The sequence below is a fragment of the Polyodon spathula genome, chromosome 8 (genome assembly GCF_017654505.1).
Source record: "Polyodon spathula isolate WHYD16114869_AA chromosome 8, ASM1765450v1, whole genome shotgun sequence".
In the NCBI taxonomy this organism is placed as follows: domain Eukaryota; kingdom Metazoa; phylum Chordata; class Actinopteri; order Acipenseriformes; family Polyodontidae; genus Polyodon; species Polyodon spathula.
Genome location: NC_054541.1, coordinates 46050707 through 46075790, shown reverse-complemented (window position 1 = coordinate 46075790; position 25084 = coordinate 46050707). Strand labels below are relative to the sequence as shown.

At 36.7% G+C, this 25084-nt stretch overlaps 1 protein-coding gene across 3 annotated transcripts in view; it reads left to right on the top strand.

Annotated features, from left to right (window-relative positions):
* Positions 1-2524: 2524 nt before the first annotated feature.
* LOC121320038 (synaptotagmin-1-like) overlaps positions 2525-25084 on the top strand; it is a 188876-nt gene continuing 166316 nt past the window's right edge. For 2 of the 3 annotated variants that reach the window (XM_041258164.1, XM_041258163.1), the window contains exon 1: positions 2525-2777. The gene's annotated coding sequence lies outside the window, so the exon portion shown is untranslated. The remainder of the gene's footprint in view (positions 2778-25084) is intronic. The other variant, XM_041258165.1, reaches the window with a different exon arrangement.

The following is a 25084-nucleotide window of genomic DNA, read 5'->3' as shown; positions in this document are numbered from 1 at the left end:
GAATCGAGGCAGATTCAATGACGTTCTCTTGGTAGCAGGCAGTTCTGTTCATTAGTATAGGAACTAAAAGGCATTCAAATAAGATTAGGCACTAAGGAGGCTAGCAAACCAGTGGCTGTGACAAACTTTACCCATACTGGTATTAGTATTAAGTCACTAATTTTCAGAGACCAAGACCCATTATGACATGATTGGTGAGAAGCACATGTCATTTTGTGTTATCTTTTACTGTAAGTGCTTGAAACTGTAGCACAGAACTGAAGTGTTCAAACCCCTTCAAGCAGCATATGTGGCACCTCATCATGAATCTGTTAAGTACAGTATTGCAACAATAACATTAAACATTAGGGTCCCAGAATGGGCAAATGTTGGGGAGAAGGAATATAATTGGACATTGTAAAATTGGGGAGAAAAAACGTGAGGAAAAACAAACAATACAAAAAAATTATTATTACCATAAATGTGTTACCTATATTCTGTAACATCTTTCCTCTCATAAAGCACACTTTCTCCATAGAGACTAGTGGGTTCCTATATAATGCAGAGTAGGTAGCAAGCAGTCTCTTCAATCAACACCTCATAATATATCTTCCTTAAATGCATAGCAAAGAAATGTGACTCTGATATGATCAATACTTTGAAACCCAGAAAATCATTAGAAAAACACTCATCATACTCTCAAATGGAAACATATTTTGTCCTACTTTATCACTTACTATGATTATCAATTTCTAATGAGCAAGTGCCCTTTGGGAATCGACAAGTCATTTCTCTAAACTAAATAATGTATTGTCACATAAACAAGGAGGCAGTTGAGGGAAACCTCCCTAAGAAATAGTATATTCCTCAAAAGTTGTTAATGAGGTAAAACATGTTTATTGAGTGGCACTGGCAGGTACCATTTTCATTTAGGGTATTTCAATTGTTGTAGACACACCACCTTTGGTATACCCTAGTGCTTTTAAGGATTGTTTAAGGATTTAACAGGAGCAGTAGTTCCTTTCTACATAAGCTTATATGTTAACCTTTACAAGACCTATTTATTACTTGACAATCCGTTAAGATGTTTTATTTGTTTGCCAGTGAGACTAAACTGCAGCACCTTGTGTGACTGACCAAATGCAGCTTTTTTTGTATTCACTCAGTTAGCAATAGATATCGTAGGATCACATACTGTAATATGTATTCATGTATGTATTATATGTACATACATAGAGTACAGTGCATATCTATGAACATTTTAATTCTATTAAGAAAGGGTAGTACCATATTGTAGAGTATATATCTTCCTGACTGAAAAGATTTAATTTCTTTCAAATTATACAAATAAAGCTAAACTCACTTTATCTGACCTATCCTTTTATCTGAACTAATATTAGCAGTATTATGGGGGGCATAAGCTCCCCTTTATCCAAGCACTCATTTATACAAACTTTTTCCAAGCACTTTGGACAAAAGGGGTAGTGCTATGCATTATATTGAATCACTCTGGTCCACTCTGTTTATTAGATCATGAATAAGTGACAAAGGGGCCATGCAGTCAGTATGCTGTGTTGTATGAGAAACTGTAAATTGTTTGACACAGTGGAGGTACTGATGATGCCCCGCTGTGTTCCGCATTCAACCAGAACAAACCAGAACAGTGGGGAACCCTTCATTCTAGGGAACAGGTTTAAATGTGTATGAATAGTGGCATGGTGTGAAAATAAATACATGAAATAAACTACACAGATGGGTCAGGGGTTTATAATTATGAAGGCATCATTTAAAAATGAATGTCTTTGTACGTACTTCTGCAATTATTCACTTTTGCTTCATTAGCACTATAACACTATAACATGTATTCCATTTTTCCAAATACTCCCATTTTTACCCTGTGCTGAAATTAACAAGAGAAATGATATGCATTCATACAACTGTACCAGCAGGGATTATATGTATGAGGCTTAATTCACCCAGAACTTAGATATTGAGTACAGCCAGCCTCTTGCACAACAGAGTGGTTTACTGAAAATATTTTCTGCACTCCAACAGGGAGGTGAACACTTTAATTTAGCATGGCCTTTCCATTATTCCATGTTAAAAAAAAAAAACCCAAAACATAACCAAGCATACATTTTTGGTAAGAAATCCTTCTCTTTAAAAATCTGATTTGGGTTCAACCGTGTGTGTGTGTTTGTATTTTGTTGAGTTTTTTATTATTGATGGTTCTATCCTCCCAAGGGAAATCATGCCAAAGCAGCCCCTATTCATGTGCATACGCTAATAAAATCTCAATGTGTTGTGTTTCTGTGTAGGGAAGGGGGTTGCTATGTGGATCCCCCCGAGGAAAATTGTTTATTTGATGTCCTTGATTGTCATTCACAGGGATCCTTAGTACACAACGTAAGGGGTGCTAATGCAAGATGAAAGGGTCATCCTAGTTTACTGTTGCCAGACTTGATATTCCAGGCAGCTCCCTTTCCTTTCCACCAATCAAAGGCAAGAGCTCAGTGATGCAGGCCCTTTCTCACTGGAGGGATTCCGAAGAAGCTGCATTGTGATGATGCTCTGTTAAACAGTCTAGTATCTCACTCCCTCTTCTCAGCTCCAGATGAAGCCAGTGTCTTTTATTTAACAGGGGCTAACACAGCAGCGTATTTGAAGCCTTCTGCAAACCAGACCGGAGAAGAAAAAAGCAGCAAGGCTTTCTTTGACAAGACACCTCATTCTTTTTAATGTTTCCAGATGAGCCTTCCTTAAAAGACAACCAACACCCAGAAGGACAGCATTTCCAGGTAAGGCACTGTTCTGTCTGAATCTGAGGTGGCAGCTACAATACTGCTGCTGATATCGAAGTGTACAGAACTGTATTGTGCAGAATGGGTGCTTGTGATCCCAATACTTAGGGATGAAGTGTTTCTCCCAATCTGTGTGTGTGTGTGTGTGTGTGTCTAATTATTTATTAATTGAGAATTTCATTTAAAAGGGGTGTGTGTGTGTGGGTGGATTTGTAGATTATTCAGTTTACCACAATGGACTGTGTCCAGGTGAATCCATATAATAGGAGTGTGGTATGTGCTGTACTCTTGCTGCCTGATGTTTATTCAAATACAGCACAGTGCGTGGGAAGAGATTGTGGAAGTGGCACACGGCAGCCGGGGAAACTAATCCTTTGGTCCCTACCATCAGATAAAAGCAGCAAAGGTTGCTTTTCAGCTTTCAGACACCATGGGTTTATCTTTCACTTGACTTGCTCAGATTGGAAGAACTATTGATTTTTTAATTGCCACTAGTGTTCACTGAAAATCACCCACTTTTTCTTCTATAGAGATTTAAAGAAAAATCTGGTATTGAAACACACTTAAATAGATATTGATGTATATAGAGATGGTGAGATGGATTACAGATAAAGAAAAAGCATTCAAGGTTGTTACATTAACATTGTAAATATACTGTATACTGGGTTTGATATTAAAACATTACTATCGTATGCATGCCTCTTTGCAATGTGGAGCAACACGGCATAATATGCATATGAACAGTATGCTAATAGTTTCAAAACAATGAAGATGTCTTTGAACTTGATGGTATAGTCATGAGAATACCACGTTTTTCCATCTATATGAGCAGATACGACAGAAATCCGGCACTAAACAATCAGTAGGGCAGTCAGTATGTTTATTTATTTTATTTATGTAGTCAGCCTTTTAAAAGCTCTAGTTGCTAGCTACTGTAGGTGACTGGATAAATAAAGTTAATCAGGATTAAACACATTTTGTGAACTTGTCAGATATACTATATAACAAATTGGCTTCAAATGGAATTTTGCTGCACAAAATGCAGTCAGAAATTAAACTACAGTTTATCTGCAAGATTGGCTTGCAATTGGCAACGGTCTGTCTGTCCATCAGCATTTCTGTTGAATGGTGTACAACACACAGGGCTCCAAAAAGGAGAGTTTATACAATCTGTACTTCAATCAGCACTGATACACACTGCCTTCTACCATTATTCATCGGAGCCAGTCCAGTGATTGCTGTCAGATTGGAGGCAATAGAGGGATCTCCCCAGTAAATGCTGTCAGATTGGAGGCAATAGAAGGATCTCCCCAGGTAAATGTTGCTGGTACTCTTTCCAAGTGGAGCCCTAAATCAGCAAAAAAATAAGACAAAGCATGTGCTTAGCCACGATGATCAAACATATGTTAGCGTCCAAATGAATCATTTCCTTCTATTGTCAAGAGGGATGTTTTATATTCCTTACTTAATATCCATTTGCAAGTATGAAGACAGACCACTGGTCTACAGCAGTTCATTATTAGATGAATACAAGTGCTCAATTTGTTACTGGTTGATGCATTGGGAATTATTTAACCATAATTGCTGCATGAACTCAACTTCAGGTCAAGGTAGATGTTGGCATTGTAGTAGATACAATGAGATATGGGTACATTGAAATACTGTGATTTGCATGGGGAAATATGGTGTATACTCTAAGGAGCATCATTTGTGTTCATGCATTATGTTGCGGTATACTATAGTATGAATCTTTTATAGTGTAATGTAGGTCTGATGCTCTAATTTGCTGTATACTTACAGTTATAATATTGAGATTATATATTTCATTAATGTTGCTATACAAATTAAATATGTTGTTATTACTGTTTAGCTAGGATCTGGTCTGACTTTTGGGAGAGGTTGAAAAAATGTATTGTAATCTCAAGCATTTTTTTTAAATTTCTTTTTTTCATAAAATAAATCTTTGACAAATATATCCTGTGAAAAAAATAAATGAAAAGGTGGTCTATCTGTATGTTCTCACACAGCAGGACCTAGTTAATGTTCCAAGGTCATTTCTGCTATAATGGACACACATACAGAAATGCTCTTGTGTGTGTGTGTGTGTGCTCTGCTCTATCTGAAAGCCAAGCCCTGGGTTTAATCTGAGTCAATCAGGATCAGACTTCTCTCTGCCCTAATTCAAAATCATGGCTGGCTTATTATTATTTTTTAAAAACAGCATTTTCCATCTGTCAAGGCAAATCATTCTTTGTCTCCCATTCATCGGGTCTGCTCTACTATCCAAATTGGATGTCACTGTAAATTACCAGGTGTGCTATCACATCATCTGGGTCATTTTAATAATCTAGAAAGGATCAGATCTTAATGCCGTCAACATCAGGAAACAAAATAGACCGTTTTGTTTAAACACTGTACATGAAATCCTGAGCCTTTGAGATCCTGTGCATCTTGCATTCATTTTATTTTCACCTGTTTCTATGTGGCAGCAGTGTCTCATAATTATGTTACACTAGAATTAAATTCATAAGGGTCTATTTGCTATATTTTCCATTAATATTCCATGAAGACTTCTTTACACTAAACGTCCTCCTCTAAACCTGCTTGCCACTATGAGGCAAATGGCTATTATTTGGGTACTTACAGCAGTAGGAGGTTATAAATACACGCTCATGTCTGAGCTGCCACTGTAATTGTGGTACAGACAGCTCATTAAATCTTTTGCATATCTTTAAAGATGAGACAATTATCTAGCCAGGGATAGTAAGATATTTAATGAGCAAGCAGTCTGGCTTTCCGGCAACAAACCCCCCATCCTAGTTTTACTGCTTTCCTTGAAAAAGGAGAACATTTTGGATGATCTATTCAGATATATTAAGACGTTTAGTAAGCAGGGGTTCTAAAGTGAGGAAGAATGGGCAGTAACATCCCCACTCCTGGTCTTGCTTTAAATCATTTGTTGTTTCTGTAATTTGTGTCGATACTGTTGTTATATTTCCCAAATCTTATTAATAAGGGGTACCTTAGCATTCAGCTTGCCCAAAGTCTCAGAAACTGTGAGCAATGGGGTTTTATGTTATTTGGAAACAAACAGTCCAGGAAAAAAGTAATGATATATATATATAATATATATATAATATATATATATATATATTGAAAAACCTGGACTGTTAATGTCCCTGAAAGCAGAGCCCCAGACGCATCAGTAAATGCAGAAAAAGATTGTGTAGCATGATGGGAATACATTATTTTAGGCGACAACAATGCAAGTCAACTACGACACTGGGAGTAGCATCCCTTCACATCTTGTGGACATTTAGAGGCCTCGCTATTTAACGTTCCGCAGAAAAACAAAAAACAATAACTGATTAAAATCCCTTTTAAACTGTGTATTTCTAATGTGCTGCTGTTCTGAAAACAGCCACACAATACAGTAAGATAGCATGCAGAATTATTATTGTGCACAATTTGCCAAGGTTCAGAAAAACATTCTGTTCTAAAAGTAGCTCATTATTCATGTTTCACTGATGCATTGAGTGTACATGCAACTCAATCTGCCTAGATGCATCAGAGATGTTTGATATAAAAAATTGATTTTCGAAAGTGCCAGACTCTAAGGTATTATGCCGTGCCATATTAAGGGATAGACTAGAAAAAGGGGTCAAGCATAAACCAGGATATAATGTTTAATATCTGCAGTAGTTTCATCTGAACAATTAGGCATTAACTAGCACCACTCTATGTTTTCTTCCTCCCTCTGAACAGATTCTGAAAAACGTATTTAAATGTCTAATTTATTCATTATCAGCCTCAGCTAAGGAAAAGGATGGTATCAACTGGTGTCCTGACACTGCTGTAAAAAGTATTGTAATTATCCCTGCATTGAGATTTACTAGTTTTTTTGTTTGCTTTTTAATTAAAAAAATTGGTGTAAGTTGTCTTTATCAGAAGCCAAGGAGACCTGTCATTAAAACCTGGTGCACAATAGATAAGACCCAAATTACTCAAAAATCAGTGGAATATTACTTTCAATAGAAGCCCGAAGTGCCTCTTCTGTGCCCAGTTAAAGGAAGCCTTTGTTAATTAATACGACTCTGGACTCCTTTCATTACACTGAAATGTTATTAACAGCGTCACTGTTCTCACTGGAAATGATACAAAACTCAAAGGGGAATACAGCAGACAGGATTTGTTCACGAACACTGTCAGGGGGGGTGGGGGTGGGGGGGGGGGGGGGGGGGGGGGGTGGCGATTAATAAGCAGTTACCTTTGAACTGAAACCCATGTACAAAAGGCGCAAGACCAGACTGGGCACTGCTGCAGTAGTGGAGTATTTAAAAGGGTGAACAGCTGCACCCTGGTATTAATGGCTCTCTGGAAGATAGGATAAGAACAGCTAGAGGCTAGTGCTAATGTGCTTTCTGTGCTGCTGCACGGCTGGGCCACTCAGCAATGGGATGAATCTTCCAAGGGCTTGTCTAAATACTCAGTGGAGGTTTTTAGTCTGTCCCAAATATGATACAAGTTTTGTAAATGTATTTATTTATATGCGGTTCCCTCGTATTGTCCACTTATGTTCAAGTGCTACTGTGCAACATGTAAAGCAGGTAGGATTCAAGACAATTTTAGCAGTAATGGCAAGGACAATGTGTTTTAAAATATACATGGTCCTGTGGTCCTGATACACAAGAGCACAGCTACCAGTATGATACCACGACACTGTTGTACTGTTCCGTCAAAGACTGATTACATTGTAATGTGGCTGCCTATATGCATGACCACTAAGTACATCAGCATTCGATTGGCTGTTCCTGGAGTCTGGTCATGTATTTGTCTTTGATTCATGCCATACTCACTGTGGTGGGGTCTGTGGCACTGAAACACAGAGGAATTGCTAGCAGTTCTTAATGAACTGTTCTCCTGCAGAGAGCAATGATAACAAGGGCAAAGTGGACCTGAAAGTAGCAGTACAAAAGGTTGTGCGATTACAGATAATTATCAGACATCAACAATTCCACACCGTAATATATTTTTTCATTTCTTGTACCAACGTTTTACATCATAGAGAAAGAAAATATCATCAAGATAACATTTTGTAATATAAACCTAACGTCTCAAACCGGAAATTACTTTTTCCATGCCGCTTTTAATATCCTGTGTTAACAGGGCCAAGCCAATGACTGGGCCTTCTGGCAATTTCATGCACCTCAATATCTTGGTGCTTTTATCAAAAAGATTAATAAAGATTCAACTGCGATAGTTTCTTTGTGACATTTTCTTCTACAGACAATTCTATTCGATTTAAGTGTCACCACATGTTGTTTATTGGCCATGGAAAAGCTGTAGCTATTTTTTGGTTAATTATTAATAAAAGGGCAAATGCAGTCACAAAGGTAGGCGCCAGGACCTTTGAAAAAAGTATGAACGCAATAAGAAATATAGCAGTGAACTCAGAGATATATTTCAGGCACTATTTCACATGTCTTCTTCTCCATCCCTAAAAAAAGGCACATTTTATTATTTCATGTTAACAAATGTGTAATAACTAAGTAGTCTTTGATTGCATTAGCAATGGAAGCACTAAAAACATTGGGTGATTAAAATTTGGTTAAAGAGCAACAACACAATATTAAAGCACTGTAATGTCAAATTACATTATCATAGATTTGTACACTTGTCCTGTAAGGTTTTCAAACATTCCAATGTGGATTTTATTGCAATTATTGAAATAATGTAATTATTTTTTTTTTTACTTTTTGATGGCATAGTCTGTGTTACAGTGTTGTAGTCTGAAGCTGATCTTCAGTTCAAGTTGCACCTACAGGGATAAATAATTTACACTAGGTAAGTGTCTTTATGTAAGTGAGAGCCAGCACCATCACTTACCTACATTACAGTACTTACCGTAAAAAAAGGTGTATAAGTCGCGCCCCCCCCTCCCCTTTTTTGAGACAATGATTTCAGAAAAAAGCACATCGGTCACAGGACTCCCTAAAAATACCTAGAAAATAGACTTATACAAAGGATTTTACAGTAAATCTATGCCTAGCAACTAAAACTTCAGCAGCTTCTCAACTTATCACCAAAAACAAAACAACATTTGAGTAATTGCAATGACCTGATAAATATATCCCTGTTTATATAATAATATTCTGTAGAAAATGTATGGATCTACAGTGCAACTTTTATAAAAGTTTCTTGCTCTGTTTTGTATTAAAAATGTGTTATGATTCAAAAATTAAGTAAGCAGAAATTAAAATGAGTTTTACTGTGTTGTTAATTAGATAGCCTGGCGCAGATGAAACTGAAAAATTAATAAATTCAACCAATTTACACCAATCCCATGACAAAAAAAGTTCTTCTTGCTTACCAGTGGAAGAGTTCTTAAACAAGTATTTATATTTTCTTTCATCTTGTATTAAAGCAGTAATATTCTTAAGTACCTAGATGTATCAAACTATTTAAAGAGTACAAACCTTCAATTAAATTAACTATAGCCATCTACATACATTTCCACTTAAATGCTGCAGCACAAATAAACCATTTTTTTGTGGTTAACGTCAATGGACTTCAATGTAAGTTGAATCATTTCAAATTGCAATGTGTTATAGCTTACCTCAGGTGCAGGGTGACCCAAACCAAGAGTAATGAAGGTCAAGTGGGTCAAAATAATTTCAAATCTCAGCAAGGAAGGGGACAAAACTGTGAAAGAAGACCTTGTGTTGCAGATATACTTTCAGACAGTAAAGCAGTGATGGGTGTACTGTAGGTGATATTGTCAGGGTTTACCTCTCAAATGGAAATGCTAAGCCATTATTGTACTGATGTATTGTACTCAATGCACTATTTATTTACCACTGGTGGTCCAGAATTTTGTATTTTTAACTTGTTAAAATGACTGAATCGGGACAATAATACTATAATATAAACTCAAGAAAGGTCTTCAGCTGCAATTTGTGAGCACAACGGTTTAGCAGCATCAATCTGCTTCATACAGTTAATGAAGTTGTAGGCCCTGATGCTCTCTTAACAACCTCTCAGTGCTGCTTATCCTTGAGCCAAGGAGCAATGTTGACCCCAATCAGAGTGTTGTACTTAATCTGAGGAAAGGAGAGGGCGAGATGTGTTTTTAATGCACAGCAACGAGACCAGGCTTTTTTTCTGCTTGGCTATATGTTTTAAAGAGTATCTTTGTCACTATGTTCTGGTGCAAACATCCTTGTTTGCAACCATGGTTACCAATCCTCTTGCTTATTCTATGTTATCATTTTACAGATTGTTCTATACAGGAAGCATGCAATGATGGCAGATGAAGTGTATGCAAATAGACGCAACTCACCTTCCCTCCCCATCATTGGCTTCAGGTGAAATATCCAGGGAGATTGTACTCCCTCTGCGCCACTGTTCCCTTTCTCTCCTTACCATATGGATAAAACAGGAAATTTGCAGTTGTCGATTGCAAATTTACAGCAGATTTTTAGTTAGATTTGCATTATACAACAAAGCACTGGATTCCCAATGCTGGTTACCTACAAAAAGAATGTTGTACCTGTGCAGCATTAGTTAGTCATCTAAAGTTCATCATTAAGTCTCACCTTTGTTTTATTGTATCGTGGTGGCACTTTCGGGTTGTGTGTGTTTCCAGGCAGTTTTCTTTTATCCAGGGAAATTCTCGATCCAAACGCAAATAGCATAATTCATATTAAAATACGGGATGGTATATTTAAATGTTTCTGTCTGACTTAAAATCAGCTGATATCATACAGCTTTCTTAAACTGGGTTTCCTCAACATTTTTAATAAAAAAGCATGTGGAAAAAACAAAGAAATAATTAAAAAACACACATAATGTTATACAAATAATAATAATAAAAAAAGTATGCTTTATGTTTGACTGCCTGTATGAACATAACCAAAATACCAGCAGTTCGAGCAGGTTAATAATATAAAGATAATCCATTAAAAATGTTTAGCACAGTTTTTATAATATTGGTACTTAATCAAGCTAACCTACTTGCCTCATTTTCCACTACATATTATTCTTATAAGGAGTAAATAGATTACTAATAATAATAATAAGAATAATAATAATACTAATATTATAAGATTATTATTATATAATATTATATAATTATTATATTATTATTATTATTTATATTCCTGCATCCGTAGGCTTAGGACGTGACTGTCACGTTCCACAGAGTAGTCATCTTGTCATATTATACCATATATCATATATATATTATATATATATCTATATAATCTATATATATACTATATAAGGGCCACCAATATAATATATATAATATATATTCGTAATTACGTCGTGCAGAAGCTAAGGGACCTCCTGGATATTATATTCATATATTGAGCAAGCTATCCTTTATATATATATATATATATATATATATATATATATATATATACGATTATATATGATACGATTTACATCTTGTAAAGTGTTGGCCACTATTATAAAGCAAAAAAAGAGAATCCTGGGGGGGGACCCGAGGTATGTTAAAAACAATTTTTACAAATAAAAAAGACAAAAGTCAAAAAATTTGCTCAATGAATTTGTTTACAACGAGTTACTTAATGTAGTTCAGATCACAAACAGACCTCTACAGCGTTATTATTCGATACGATTAAACTATGTATCAAACCCATGTTTGCACCCCTCCCCCTTGGTTTTTTGGTGGGATTTCAGTATGGTACTATCGACGATGCAATTTCGATCACATGTTCTATTAACGTAGAATAACTATTCCCTGTCTTCTCTGATCCGATTTCGTTATTAAATAGGTTACTGGTTAGTATTTCTATTGTTTTCATTTCTGCTCGCACAATCAACTTATTTATTTATGTATTTATTGCAAATGATTTTTTTTTCATTTGTTGTAGCTTCACTATAAAGCAGTTTTTTAATTGTCAAATGTCAATAATTTGAAACGATGAATAATTGGTGTTACTTAAAAAAAAACACTGAATGAAGAGTTCTCTAAACCCCTCGTACTCTATGTTTTTTTCTTTTTTTCTTATTTGGGCAAAGAAGCTTGCCAATAAAGCCTTGGCACAGCCTTCAGTTATAGCTGTCACAAATGGCATTTCAGTGCTGAAGTCTCGTATTCATAATATGCAAATCCTGGACCTGTTTCCATGCAAAGAAAAAGTTTGTAGTCATGCAATGTGTCTGCTGCGCACATCCTATAGTGCGTGGCATGTGTGTGGTGTATACTGCTGCAGTGCATCATAAATAGTGACTGTGGAGAGAGTGACGACTTTCTAAGCTGCGTGAAAACCCGGCCTATGTTTTAATAATATGAGAAAAATAACCATCACAGTAATCCATTATACCCGCTCAAGAGTTACTCTGATCTCTTTTGGCTTCTCATATCACCTATATGCTGATGATACTCAAATATTTCTCTCTTTTCCTTCCTTTAAATACCATATCTCCACTTGAGTTTCAGATTGTCTCTCAGCAAGCTCATCTTTGACACATTCACGTCACCTTAAAGTTAAACTCAACATTTCTAAATCCGACCTCATTTACTTTCCTTCTACTTCTCCTCTCTCCTCTGACATCTCTGTCTCAGTCTCCCATGATGCTATCAATCTTTCTCCTTCTTTAAGAAACCTTGATGTTATTGTGGACACTTCCCTCTCCTATTCTCAACACATCTCTTCACTAACAGACACTTGTCGTTTATTTCTTAACAACATCTACAGAATCTGCTCTTTTCTATCTACTTATTTCCCTCAACTCAAGGTCCAAGCTCTTGTTCTTTCTAGATTGAATTATTGTAACTCTCTCCTTGATGGTTTCCCTGCTTCGGCTACTTGCCCTCCTCAACTTATTCAAAATTCTGCTGCTCGTCTGGTATTCTCTCAACCCTGTCACTCTCACGTTACCCCTCTGCTCCGCACTCTTCACTGGCTACCTTTCTCTGCTTGCATCCAATTGAAGACCCTTGTTCTTGCCTATCACTGTATTCATCATACTGCCCCTTCCTCTCTCCAATCCGTCCTTATATTCCCTCTCGCCCTCTCTGCTCATCCTCTACTGGCTGACTTGTTATGCCTTCTCTTCGCTCTCCTTCTTCCTGTGCTCTTCTTCTCTTCCCATGTCTGCCTGTAGTGGAACCAGCTACCAGTTCTCCTCAGGACTGTTCAGTCTTTTATTGCTTTCCACCATCTTCACAAAACTCACTCATTCAATCTTTATTTGTAAATTCCTATTTATATATCTTTTTGCGTGTTTTTCATTATATTTATTTAGTATATATTGTGTGTGTGTGTGTGTGTGTGTGTGTGTGTGTGTGTGTATATGTATATATATATATATATATATATATATATATATATATGTGTGTGTGTGTGTGTGTATTTGCTTTGCATTTTTATTGCCTGTAATTTATATACTTTTATATTTTGTTAAATTTTCTGTAAGTCGATTTGGATAAAGGCGTCTGCTAAAGAATTAAATAATACGAATATTAGATATCTCACGTTATGGTGAGCATTACTTTCTCTCTGTGGGGCTGAGTACTCTTAGGGTAGCAACTAATGCAAACCATGTAGTCCAAGACCATATCCTCCTTCAGTTTTTCACATGTATAAGTCTTGAAAATGTATGTATTTCATAGACCAACCGGTCCTTAAAAAGTTACGGTTGTTCCTTTGACTCATCAACTTGGACCAAATTATTATGTTATTTTTTACATATTTTATACATTCTTCTGCTACTGTAGGTGTCATTATAATAAATCACCATCTGTCACGTCCACAGGAGCGTTTCCAATTAGCCTAACCATGAAGGCCTTGAGCTTTCAGTCTTCCAATGAAGGGATTCCTCCTTTTAGATGTACAGATCTCTTTGTTCCTTTTGCAATTGGAAGATTGCATCTTCCAGTAATATTGATTCACTCTGTGAGTAAAGGGGGCCCTGACTTCCTTATTCTATACACTCTTTATCTCTGTAAGCATTGGGGTTTATTTTCCTCTGTATTCTCATTTGACAGCATGAACAAATTAACTTGTTATTAATATGGAGCAGTTCATCCATGACTTTAAAACACTAAACCGTAAGTTTGTGGCAGGGTGACCTGCCCCTGTGTGTATTTGTGTTATATGCTGTGTATGGTGTGTTAATGTTGATGTATATGTATTGGTGCATGGGATACAAATGGGTCTGTGTAGCACAAGTGATTTAAAATACAGAGTTGTATTTAGGCACGAGGATTGCACAATCAGTGCAGGAAGCACTCACTCAGGGTTGGGTGTACAGTGAGGAGGTACGGGAGAGAGAGGAGAAATAATTAGAACAATCGTTACTTCATGCTGGAGGACCAGCATTGTATTTGTTTGTTTCAGTTCATCTGTTTGTCTGTCTATTTGTTTTGGCCACCGCTCCATTTTATTTTACAAAGTGTTTTTGAGGGTTTTTGTTTAAATCTTTTATTTGTTTTTGTTAATATAAAGCTGAGCGCTGCAGCGGCTCAGTTTAAGCCCATGTCTGCTGTTTTGTGCTGCAATTACTTTCTGATCTGACATCACCACACACGTCACCCTGCTCATACGTGGTGTCAGAACGAGAGATAACAATGCCTAAAGGAATGCAGGCCAAGGAAGAGTACAGCGGGTGGCGAATTTTTGTTTTTGATGAAAAAAATGGGAAAGAATGTCAGAAGGAAGCAGCCGCAACACCAGCTGCAGCTGGAGGAACAGCAGCCCGGGTGTTACTGCTGCGCTGAGACAGGGCATTCCCACACAAACTGTTCCTGGCACCCCCTAGGACAGCTACCCCTGCGGAGGTCGGCACTACATGACCCACTACCCTGTCTATCAGGAGAGGGAGGAGCAGAAGTCGTCTCGGACTCCACCACCAGCAGGGGGAGGTAGACTGCTGCTCCCACCACCCCAGCAGGCGATGTGAGGAAGGGGGACACAACTGGTCAGGATGCCCCTATGCCAAACCTGCATCACTTGGGGAGGCCAGCTCGCCATCTCCTGGGGAGGCTTGTTAACCATCATCTGGGGAGGCCTGTTAGCCATTGTCTGGAAATGCCAGTTTGCCACCACCCAGGGATGCCTGCATGACACTGCCTGGGGATGCCTTCAAGCCACCGCCCAGGGGTGCCTGCATGTCACTGCTCGGGGATGCCTGCAAGTCACCACCTAGGGATGCCTGCACGACACAGCTTGGGGGTGCCTTCAAGTCACCGCTGGGCAATGCCTACATGTCACCTCCCAGGGATGTCTGCACATCACCTCCTGGGGATGCCATTGCGCCATTGCCGGGAATATTATGGAGCAGTTCATCCATGACTATAAAACACTAAACTGTAAGCAAGATTTTGGCAGTGTGCGCCGCCCCTGTCTGTGTTATGTGTTATGTTGCGTGTGGTGTGTTAATGTTGGTGTATAGGTATTGGTGCACAGGATAGAAATTGGTCTGTGTAACACAAGTGATTTAAAATATATAGTTGTATTTAGGTATGGGGATGGCACAATCATTTCACGTGCAGATAAAGTATGTAATAATATGTGAGCATGGGATTGAACAAATTAATTGATGTGCCAAGATTCAAGTGAATGATTAATTAATAATTGAATCTCGGCAAAGCTGTATATATAGCGGCACAAAGCACTCACTCAGGGTTGGGTGTACAGTGAGGAGGTACATGAGAGAGAAGAGAAAATAATTATAACAATTGCTGCTTCATGTTAGAGGACCAGCATGGTACTTGTTTGTTTGTTTCGTTTCGTCTGTTGTTGGTCTATTTGTGTTGGCCACCGTGCCATTTTATTTTACAAAGTGTTTTGTGTTTTTGTTTAAATCTTTTATTTGTTTTTGTTAATATAAAGCTGAGCGCCGTAGCGGCTCAGTTTCAATCCCAGTCTGCTGTGTTGTGATGCAATTACTTCCTGATCTGACATCTCCACACACTTCATCCTGTTCACAAAGATAGAAAGAGTCTTACTCATAAGTAATAAAACATTAGACCAGAGTTTCCAAACAAGAGATCTTTTTCAGTGTCTTTTTTTTTACACTGACTTCTCTTTGAAGCACTTGTCTTATTTTTAAGTTTCCTTTCATTTTACTGACATGGCACAGCCGTTTCAAGTCTATGCTGTTTTCCCTTAGGGCAATATACACCTGTGTCAAAACCATAGGGAGTAAAAGCTGAATAATAAAAAAAAAACATGATTATCCTTAAAATACTTTGTATGCGCAACAGGCTTAACCAGCTAATACATGCCCCACTGTAATTCCCCAGCATGTAAGAGATAAAAAGCCATCACTGCATTACCCTTTTCGTTTTGATGTGTTTACCAGATTCTGTCTCCTTTTTAATTATAGTATGCTTCATGTGTTTCAGAAACAGATTGCTTCATAAAAAGAAAGACTAACTGGGGCTACCACTGTGAAATGAAAAAAGTTAAATATTACACGCTTAGATAAATATTGAAAAAATAAGTAATGCTTAAGAGCGTTCTTGTCTGTAAGATATGCAAGGTTGCCAAATGTCCTGATTTCTCAGACGTTTTACCTAGATTTAGCCTATGTTCCGGAGTCACATGATGCTATATCCCACCTTCATGTTGTACAGTTTGGGGAAATGTGATGTACTTCAAACTTTAACTGTTTTTATTTAGAATACTGATAAGCTCAATTTGTTGTATGTTGTCTAAATTCAAGATTTAAAAATGCACTCTATATAGAGTGCATTTTATATATAGTCACAGAGCATTGACGTCAGCTCTCTAGCAACAAGCCTCCTGTGTTGGGAATGGGATTCTTTCAATGCAGCTGGTTTGTGCATTAGAGAAAGGAGAGGAAGACTCATGAAATTAATTGGAGACTGCAGTTGATGAGAAGCAATTACCCTCTGCAGTACAAATTAAAATGGTGTGCTGCTTTTTATACAAAAAATGAGAAAAAGAGGATTTCGTAGAGGATTAATACTGGACCCTGACGCACCCGAGAAAACTAGGGAGTGGTTGGACAGTATTTGTTAGCCTCCTTGTTTTTCTATGGGTCTATCGCGGCCCTCGATATATAGTGGATTTATATTGCACCCTGACACCCGCGATATATCAAGTATGTGTGTGTGTGTGTGTGTGTGTGTGTGTGTGTATATATATATATATATATATATATATATATATATATATATATATATATATATATATATATAGTGTTTATATATGCGTGTGTGTTTCTAAAATGTGTGTTTATTAAAGGTTTTGTGGTCAGATGAGACCAAGATAGAGCTTTTTGGTCAAAGCTCAAAGCGCTATGTGTGGTGCAAACCTAACACTGCCCATGCCTTAAGACACACCATCCCTACAGTGAAGTATGGTGGTGGCAGCATCATGCTGTGGGGATGCTTCTCATCAGCAGGGACTGGGCATCTTGTTACAATTGAAGGAAGAATGGATGGAGCAAAATACAGGAAAATACTGCAAGAGAATCTGTTTCAGTCTGCTAAAAAACTGAAGCTTGGGAGGAAATTTACCTTTCAGCAGGACAATGATCCCAAGCACAAGGCCAAAGCAACATTGGAGTGGCTCAAGAACAAAAAGGTGAATGTCCTACAGTGGCCCAGTCAAAGTCTTGATCTCAATCCCATTGAGAATCTGTGGCACTATTTGAAAATTTCGGTCCACAAGCGTCAACCAACCTGAACAACCTGGAGCAAATCTGCTAAGAAAAATGGGCCAAAATCACTCCGACACTGTGTGCAAAGCTGGTACATACTTACCCCAAAAGACTTAAAGCTGTTATTGCAGCGAAAGGTGACTCTACCAAATATTAATGTGTGGGGGTTGAATACTTATGCAAGCAAGATATTTCAGTTTTTTTTATTTTTCTTAAAAATATTGCCCAACATAAAAACAATGTCACCTTACAATAATTGATTTTGAGTTTAAGTGTTTTAAAAAAAAATATCGAACAGAACGAAATTTCAATGTACCATTTGTAATTCAGTAATATGAGAGAATTGGTCAGGGGTCTGAATACTTTTGCAAGGCACTGTATATATGTTACACTCATAGTTATGATTCGGTCAATCACAGGCAAAAATAACCATTTTGCTATTTGAGTATTTACAAATTATCAAATGACAAAATTAAACGTTATTTTGATCTTTGAGGACATTTTTTTTTTATCAATTTGTGAAATGGAAAATATCAAAGAAACTAAGAATGAAACACAAAAGAAGAGACGGATCTCTGAAGTGTTTACAGTCGAATTGAATTTCAGTTGTCCGATAGTTCAATCCCAATTTGGACAAAGTACACAAAGAAAACAAACTGTCTCTTGGTAAAGCAGCAGTAGCTGATTGTGGGGCTATGCAAGGCTTCATTTTTACCAAGCATCCTGTCACTAAACCTGTCTCCTGACTATAACCCTAGCCCTAACCTGAATGTTGACTTCCTAACCCAGCTCCTCATTCACTCCTCAGTGCTCTATCCTGGTATATTAAATGCATGCATACCTCAGTGCACAGATCACAGCGGATCTTTAGAATGAAACGAAGCAGATTGATGGGTACTTGAAATTGCATGAATTGACCTGAAAGTGCTGAGCCTCTTGTATTGAATGATGCAAAAAGAACACGGTTTTCAGCTGCATCACCCCATTTGTCTCCAGCTGTGTATAGCACCTAGTCTTGTTTCATTAATGCAGCTATTCAAATATTAATGGACTCTATAGGACAATTACTGATTCTGTTTTGGTGATTTAAATACATTGATGTCTGTGATACATTTCTAGATTGCAGTATATTAAAACAAACCAACAGCTGAACAGTTTCATGAACATCACACTTGAGTTAATTGTAATAGCTGGGCATTTACCAAAGGTATTTATCTTGCATGGAAACTGCTTTGTAATACATAGAAAGAGCTTTATTAAAAAAAAAAAAAAATGTAACCATTTATGTAATTACATGGTAATTACACGCTTATTCCACCAGCAGTTACCATGTAAGAACCCTGGTAGTTGCACAATTATTACCATGTAATTGCATTTTTATATACATTCCCATTATTCAAGCAACCAGAAAATCAAAGACAGAACATGGGTCAAACTTAAAAACAATACTAAAACTGTTTAAGAATCAGTTGCAAATGCTAAACTATTGCTGTAGTTTGAAAAAAAAAAAAAAATCACACACAATTCCCTTAAAATGTGGTTCTTTCAGAGAAAAACAGAGAAAAGCTACTGCATTCAAGGTAATATTAACAAATCTAATTTACCCAATATTAGATTTTTTATTAAATCATTGTATTAAAGACAGAGCATATATTTTAATATTGCCCAGTTCTATTTTGCAGCAACCTCTGTCCTTGCTGTAGAATGTTTCTGATCACTAAAGGAGAGGCAAAAAAAAAAAAAGCATTTTTCAAATTAATTTGTTCATATCCATATTGCTGCTGGGCTCTCTATCTGCTTGTGGGATAGATGTTAGGGTTTCACATAATCCAATAAATGACAGGCCACAGGATTAGTAGCAGTCTGTGTGGATGTGATAAAACAAATGAATAGAAATGAGTTGTAAGGAAGGCCGGGTATTAGGGTGATGTGACATAAAGCTATGAGCAGAGAGTCAACATTCTCAAGAGATTAGCGGAGGAATACTATGTGCGATGATTCTAGGCGATGTTCAAGTTGTAGGCAACATGCAAGGGACATCCCCAGCTTTTGTCCTGCTCGCTGATTAAAATTATTAATTATAGAAGATAATGTATCATAATGGACATGCCGTTCTTCCTTTTTGATGGTAGCTGCAAAGGTAGATGGCTCGGCAACTTTTTAAATGAACGTACTTTAAATTCAGCAAGGACACCTGGCTTTAGCATGCAGTTTATGACATAAATAAACTCAATGAATAATACTAATGACAAATCTAATCAGTTTAATCCATGACGCATGGACTCAAATTAGTTAAAAGTCACTTTGTCTGATCAAGTTTCAAGTATAGACAATGCTCCAGAAAGAACTGTGGATCAGTATCAAATGATGTGTTTTATTGTCTATGAAGGGCATAGAGCGAACTATCATATTTCATTCTTCAAGCCAGCTGAGGGCCATTATAAGGCTTTTCTGACAATCATCCAATAATATTTACCAATAGAATTGTTGCATACATAGATATCACCAATGAGGCATGATAGGCAGTATGGTTAAAACTTCATATGTGGAAAGTCTGGCCTGTGATTAGTTAAAATGTCATCATAGGAGCAACAGTAGATTTAACTATTGCCCTCACATCCTTACACCACCGGGCAATAGTCTCATTCTGTCATGTCATTGGTTCACATCGCTCCTAAACAACAAGATAAAACTGGCTGAATGAAAAGACCACTGAATCGCAATTCTGTGTAAATTAATTATAAAACGTACTACAAAAGAAAAAAAAACTTGCAGCATTAACTTCAAAAACATTTTCTGTTATTTATTTATTTACTTATGCTGTATCAGCTATATTTAAACCAAAATACTGTAAACAAATATTTGGCGAATCACAATCATAAAACGTATTTTGAAATGTTGGCAACCTGTTACACTGGTAGTAGTATATTACTTCATTATATATACAGCACTAAGATATTCGGGCCAAAAAATGTTTACACGAAAAATGCATAATAAAAGGCTTGCAAATATTTATGGTTTTACAGTATATAAAGTCATATTTGCTATCCAACCTTGCATCTCTTATTATTTTAACAGACTCATATATTAAATGTATACTGCAGACTCAGCTAATAGTGGAAAATGAAATGCCCCTCAGAAAGACTACTGTTACCTGCTTCGGGCATTATAGCCCCTTTTCTGTAACAATAGTCTTTTCTTGGGTCAATAAGTTATAGCCCATATATATATATATATATATATATATCTATATATATATATATATATATATATATATATATATATATATATTATAGTGGGCCGCTGAAAATGGCAAATCTAAACTTATAATGAAATAATTCAATTCGAACAATATCTCATGATTAACTCATGTTAAGTAACTACAAACTACATGTTTTATAGCCATATAGAAAAATGGAAAAAGAGGAGCCTGAGAAATGTACTTGTAACAAATTCGGGCTACAGCTGGCAATATTACTATATTATGCATTCTGTCTCTCTGTGGACGTATGGCTTGAATTTTATATTCCATACGATCACTTTAAGGCTGATAATAGTATGTTTCACTTGTCTGCTGCTCCTTTTTTATGCTCTGCAATAACAGCTCTGTGAACAGGAGCTCAGTGCTGGTGCCAAATAGGTTTGAGAGAGGCCTTATCAACTGGAAATGGTAATTGAGATTAATGGGGACGCAAGTTTCTCATGTCAAAAAGGCAGAAGGAATGCTTTCAACAGGGGAACTCACTGCTTGCCAAAATAAAATAATCCCAAGCTGCTGTATACTATAGCCTTCTTAGAATAAATGATGTTTATCAGGACATTAAATGATCAATTCCCATCAACAGATGCTGTGTGGAATTCTTTCAAAGTAACATTAGCCACAAAAAAGGAGAAGAGGTCTTTCGACCCATTATTGTTCGTCCTCGCAATTTAAAAGAAGCCCATTATTACAACAAAAAATAATTGGAGGGTGACTAGCAAAATAGAAATAATAGCCAGTATCACATGTACAATAACTGCACTAGTGTAAATCTGTTTGGCAGCACAGTCCATATTCTGTATAACGGTCTGTTAATGTAATTTCTGGTGTAGAAATTCCAAGGGTATTTGAAATGCTAGCCTTTTTTATTACCTGTCCATCTTTCCCACAAAATGTTAGCATTTGACAGACTGGATTTACTATGGACGGGCCAAAGTATGGCGACAGGCTGTTTTAGCTCTCTCTAGTAATTTGCCCTGGGCTGACATATTGACCATTCTGCTTAGAAACATCATGTATCATCTCTTGAGAACAGTCATGTATCATCTTCTTGTTCAACTTACAGTACTTAAAAATTCAGTATTGGCAGGTTGTCAGTTTCTTGGGTACACTGTATAAACACACACACACACACACACACACACACACACACACACACACACACACACACACTCTGTACTGTATATATGGACAGTTCCCCCAATCAATTATAAATGTAATCCAAGTAACCTACCTTTCTCTCCATCTGATTTGCTACGCTTTAAATATGACCTCACACTCACCACATCTCTGCAATTGTGTTTATCTCCAATACAATACATTGCCTCGCCCAGTGGCCAGACAGCAGTCCCTTTGCCCAAATCAGTTTAAGGCTACAGTTTATATGTAACATGCACAATAAATGAATTTCTACTGAATTGCAGTTGTGAGAGTTGTCTATTATGGATATACCAGTATAGCAGAGCATGTACCTGTAATTTAAAAGGCATGTCAGTTTTAAACATCCAAACACACAGTAAATTTATCTAAAGCTAATTGATATTGTCCAGGTGATGGCCCTAGCCTTTTCATTCTCAGTAGCTTATTGTAGCCTGCAGACATGAATGTATTGTTTACTGCTAACTGTAATTTACTTCAGCGAAGCCCCTTTGACATTCACTTGAATCATTGTTTTACTTTCACAAGCTTTCAGAGATATGCCAGTAGCACTGTTGGAAGCACACCAGCCTTTTTAAAAAACGGTGCTGCTTGTTATCCTTACTTTTTTTTTAATTTGCTCAAATAGGCATAACATCTTTTAAAGTACAAGCTAGTACTAAGTCAAACTTCATTTATTTGGCTGCCTTATGTTGGAAAAAAAAACAATGTCAAACATTATATATATATAAAACATCCCTGAATGGTTTCGAGGTCTGTTTTGTGCTACAAATTATTATACAGTACAAGTTCTCAAAAAGACGCTGGAGAATTAATCCAGTTTACAGCTTTTATTTGTGTCTGTCAGTCCGACTATTTTTCAAACTCAACACTAAGAATGAAACTTGGTATCCAGACTCACTAGTAACAGAGTAATAAAAAAAAAAAAATGCAAGTCTTATATATATATATATATATATATATGTGTGTGTGTGTGTGTGTGTGTGTGTGTGTGTATATATATATATATATATATATATATATATATATATATATATATATATATATATATATATATATAATGTCTGTGTGTATCTTACTGTACATCGCTGGGTTCAATAAATGCAGGGGGAAAAGTTTGGAATAGCCTCCCCGAACGAAAGATGGCATTAGATTGTATAATTAACAAATGTTGCTTCATAAAGTCGATTGAAACCTGCTGAACAATGTTATGGTAACATATTGAATTACCGCTTTGTAGTTTAACAAAAAACTGACAAAAAAAAATTAAAAATGGGACATTTCGAAATCTAACATAAAATACTGTACTACTATTGTGGCTTCTGGTAGACTTTTGAGACATCAATGTGTAGTTTATTTGACTGCATGATGTTTAATAAAATATCTAAATGATGTTCATATAGTTGTTATATGAACATTTTTCTCAATCCTAAAATTGTAGGTGATGCTACATTTTTGGCCATAGGTGTAGACTTTAAATTACTGTTCCCAAGAAATTGTAATGAATAACAAAGTAGGATATTTTCGGTATATCCTGGTCAGTTACTTGGAGGAGTCTTGTCTCCAATGCATGTAGACTGGCACTATTTATCAGACCTTACTATTATTGTAAAGAACAATATGTATCTGATGCTTCCTGTTTTGCTCCCCAGACAACACATACACACACAACACCTGTTCATGCTGAAGAACTGCATTTTTCTTGTTTATGATTAAGTATGTTTTTTTATGTGCGCAGATGGTTGATGCTAAATGAAGTGTTGCAGTTGAGAGCTTCAGGAAGAGCCTTTAGGTGGCAATGTCACAGTGAGCTGTGACAGTCATTCCCTTTGAAGTTCGGATTCTGGGGGGCCCTGTTTGCAGATGCAGCCAGTGCTGCCAGGGTAGTAGGAAGACATCCAGAAGCTTTCCGCACTTCACCAGTGACATATCACTCTGCCAGAGAATGTGAGAAAACCGAAGGGCATTGACACAGGGCTGGGAGTTATCCCTAATTTGAAAAGCAAACAGAGGAGCAGAATTTAATCTGAGTAGAGGGTTCTGTATCAGCTTGTTGGCTCTGAAAACAAGATAATGAAATAAAAACACTTTGAAGTCCAATGGTATAAAACACTGAGCACTTTGAACAAAACTTTATGTTTACTAGTGTTTATACCCATATGCAAGGTCAACATGGGTCCTTGTAATGCATAAAGTCTCATAATACTACAATGTTTTACCATGCTTGCCTTACTACAGCAGATATTAAAGTCTCCTTGGACATTCTATCTTTTCAAAACCAGCAGGGATGGACTCTCAATTGATGCCTGGAACCCTAGGTGTCTGTCAAAAAAACCTCTGAAAATTAGGGCTCTTCCTTTAGGCTGCTAGCAGCAATGCCATAACAACTGTGATTAACTTTCTAGCATTTTAGGTTTTAATGTAAAAGCAGGTGATACTGATGGCAGGGAGCTTATTATTATTGTAATGTAGGACTAGTGGAGATTTGCATTCACATAAACAGTCAACATATTTTGAGAATCAACTGTTAGGCCTTCATTTGGACTATTGTTTGAAAGAAGGCTGTTTCTTTATACCATTTGTCTTATTTATTAAAAAAAAAAAACTATATTTAAGAAGTGACTGGCAGATATACAGTACATGTACACCTGAGAAATACACAGTATAAACTGACTTAGCCCTTGAACACTTGCATAAGCAATTATCATGGCTAAAACATAGCAATAGGCTACATTAAGAAATATGATGAAAGAATATCAGCTATGACACAACATAGTTTTTCTAAGTGTTTAGTGAGGTAGTTGTGTACACACACGTTTGCTCCCCTCAGTAGGGTCAGGATATTCAGAACAAATAGAGCTATCAAGTTCACATTCCTCACGGCATAGTTTTTATATCTAATTCAATTAGATTTTTTCAAACGATACATATGTAGCTCGTGTATAACAGCAGGCAATTTAAAATGCAGTACATACCTTCCAACATTTGATGCCATTTGAGGCCCTTTCTTCTTCACATCATTCTCAGTAACCTTGAAGGAGCAGCTTCCTGCTGACTTACAGCACGACCCCCACCAAACAGAAAGATATTCAGATTATCTTTAAAAAAAAAAAAAAAAAAGGTCAGATCTTCATAAGAAAAAAGATCACATTTACTGTAATGTTCTTTCAAAGAAGAAATGGCAAACTGGTGTTATCTTCAAGAACATAAAAAGGCAACAGTA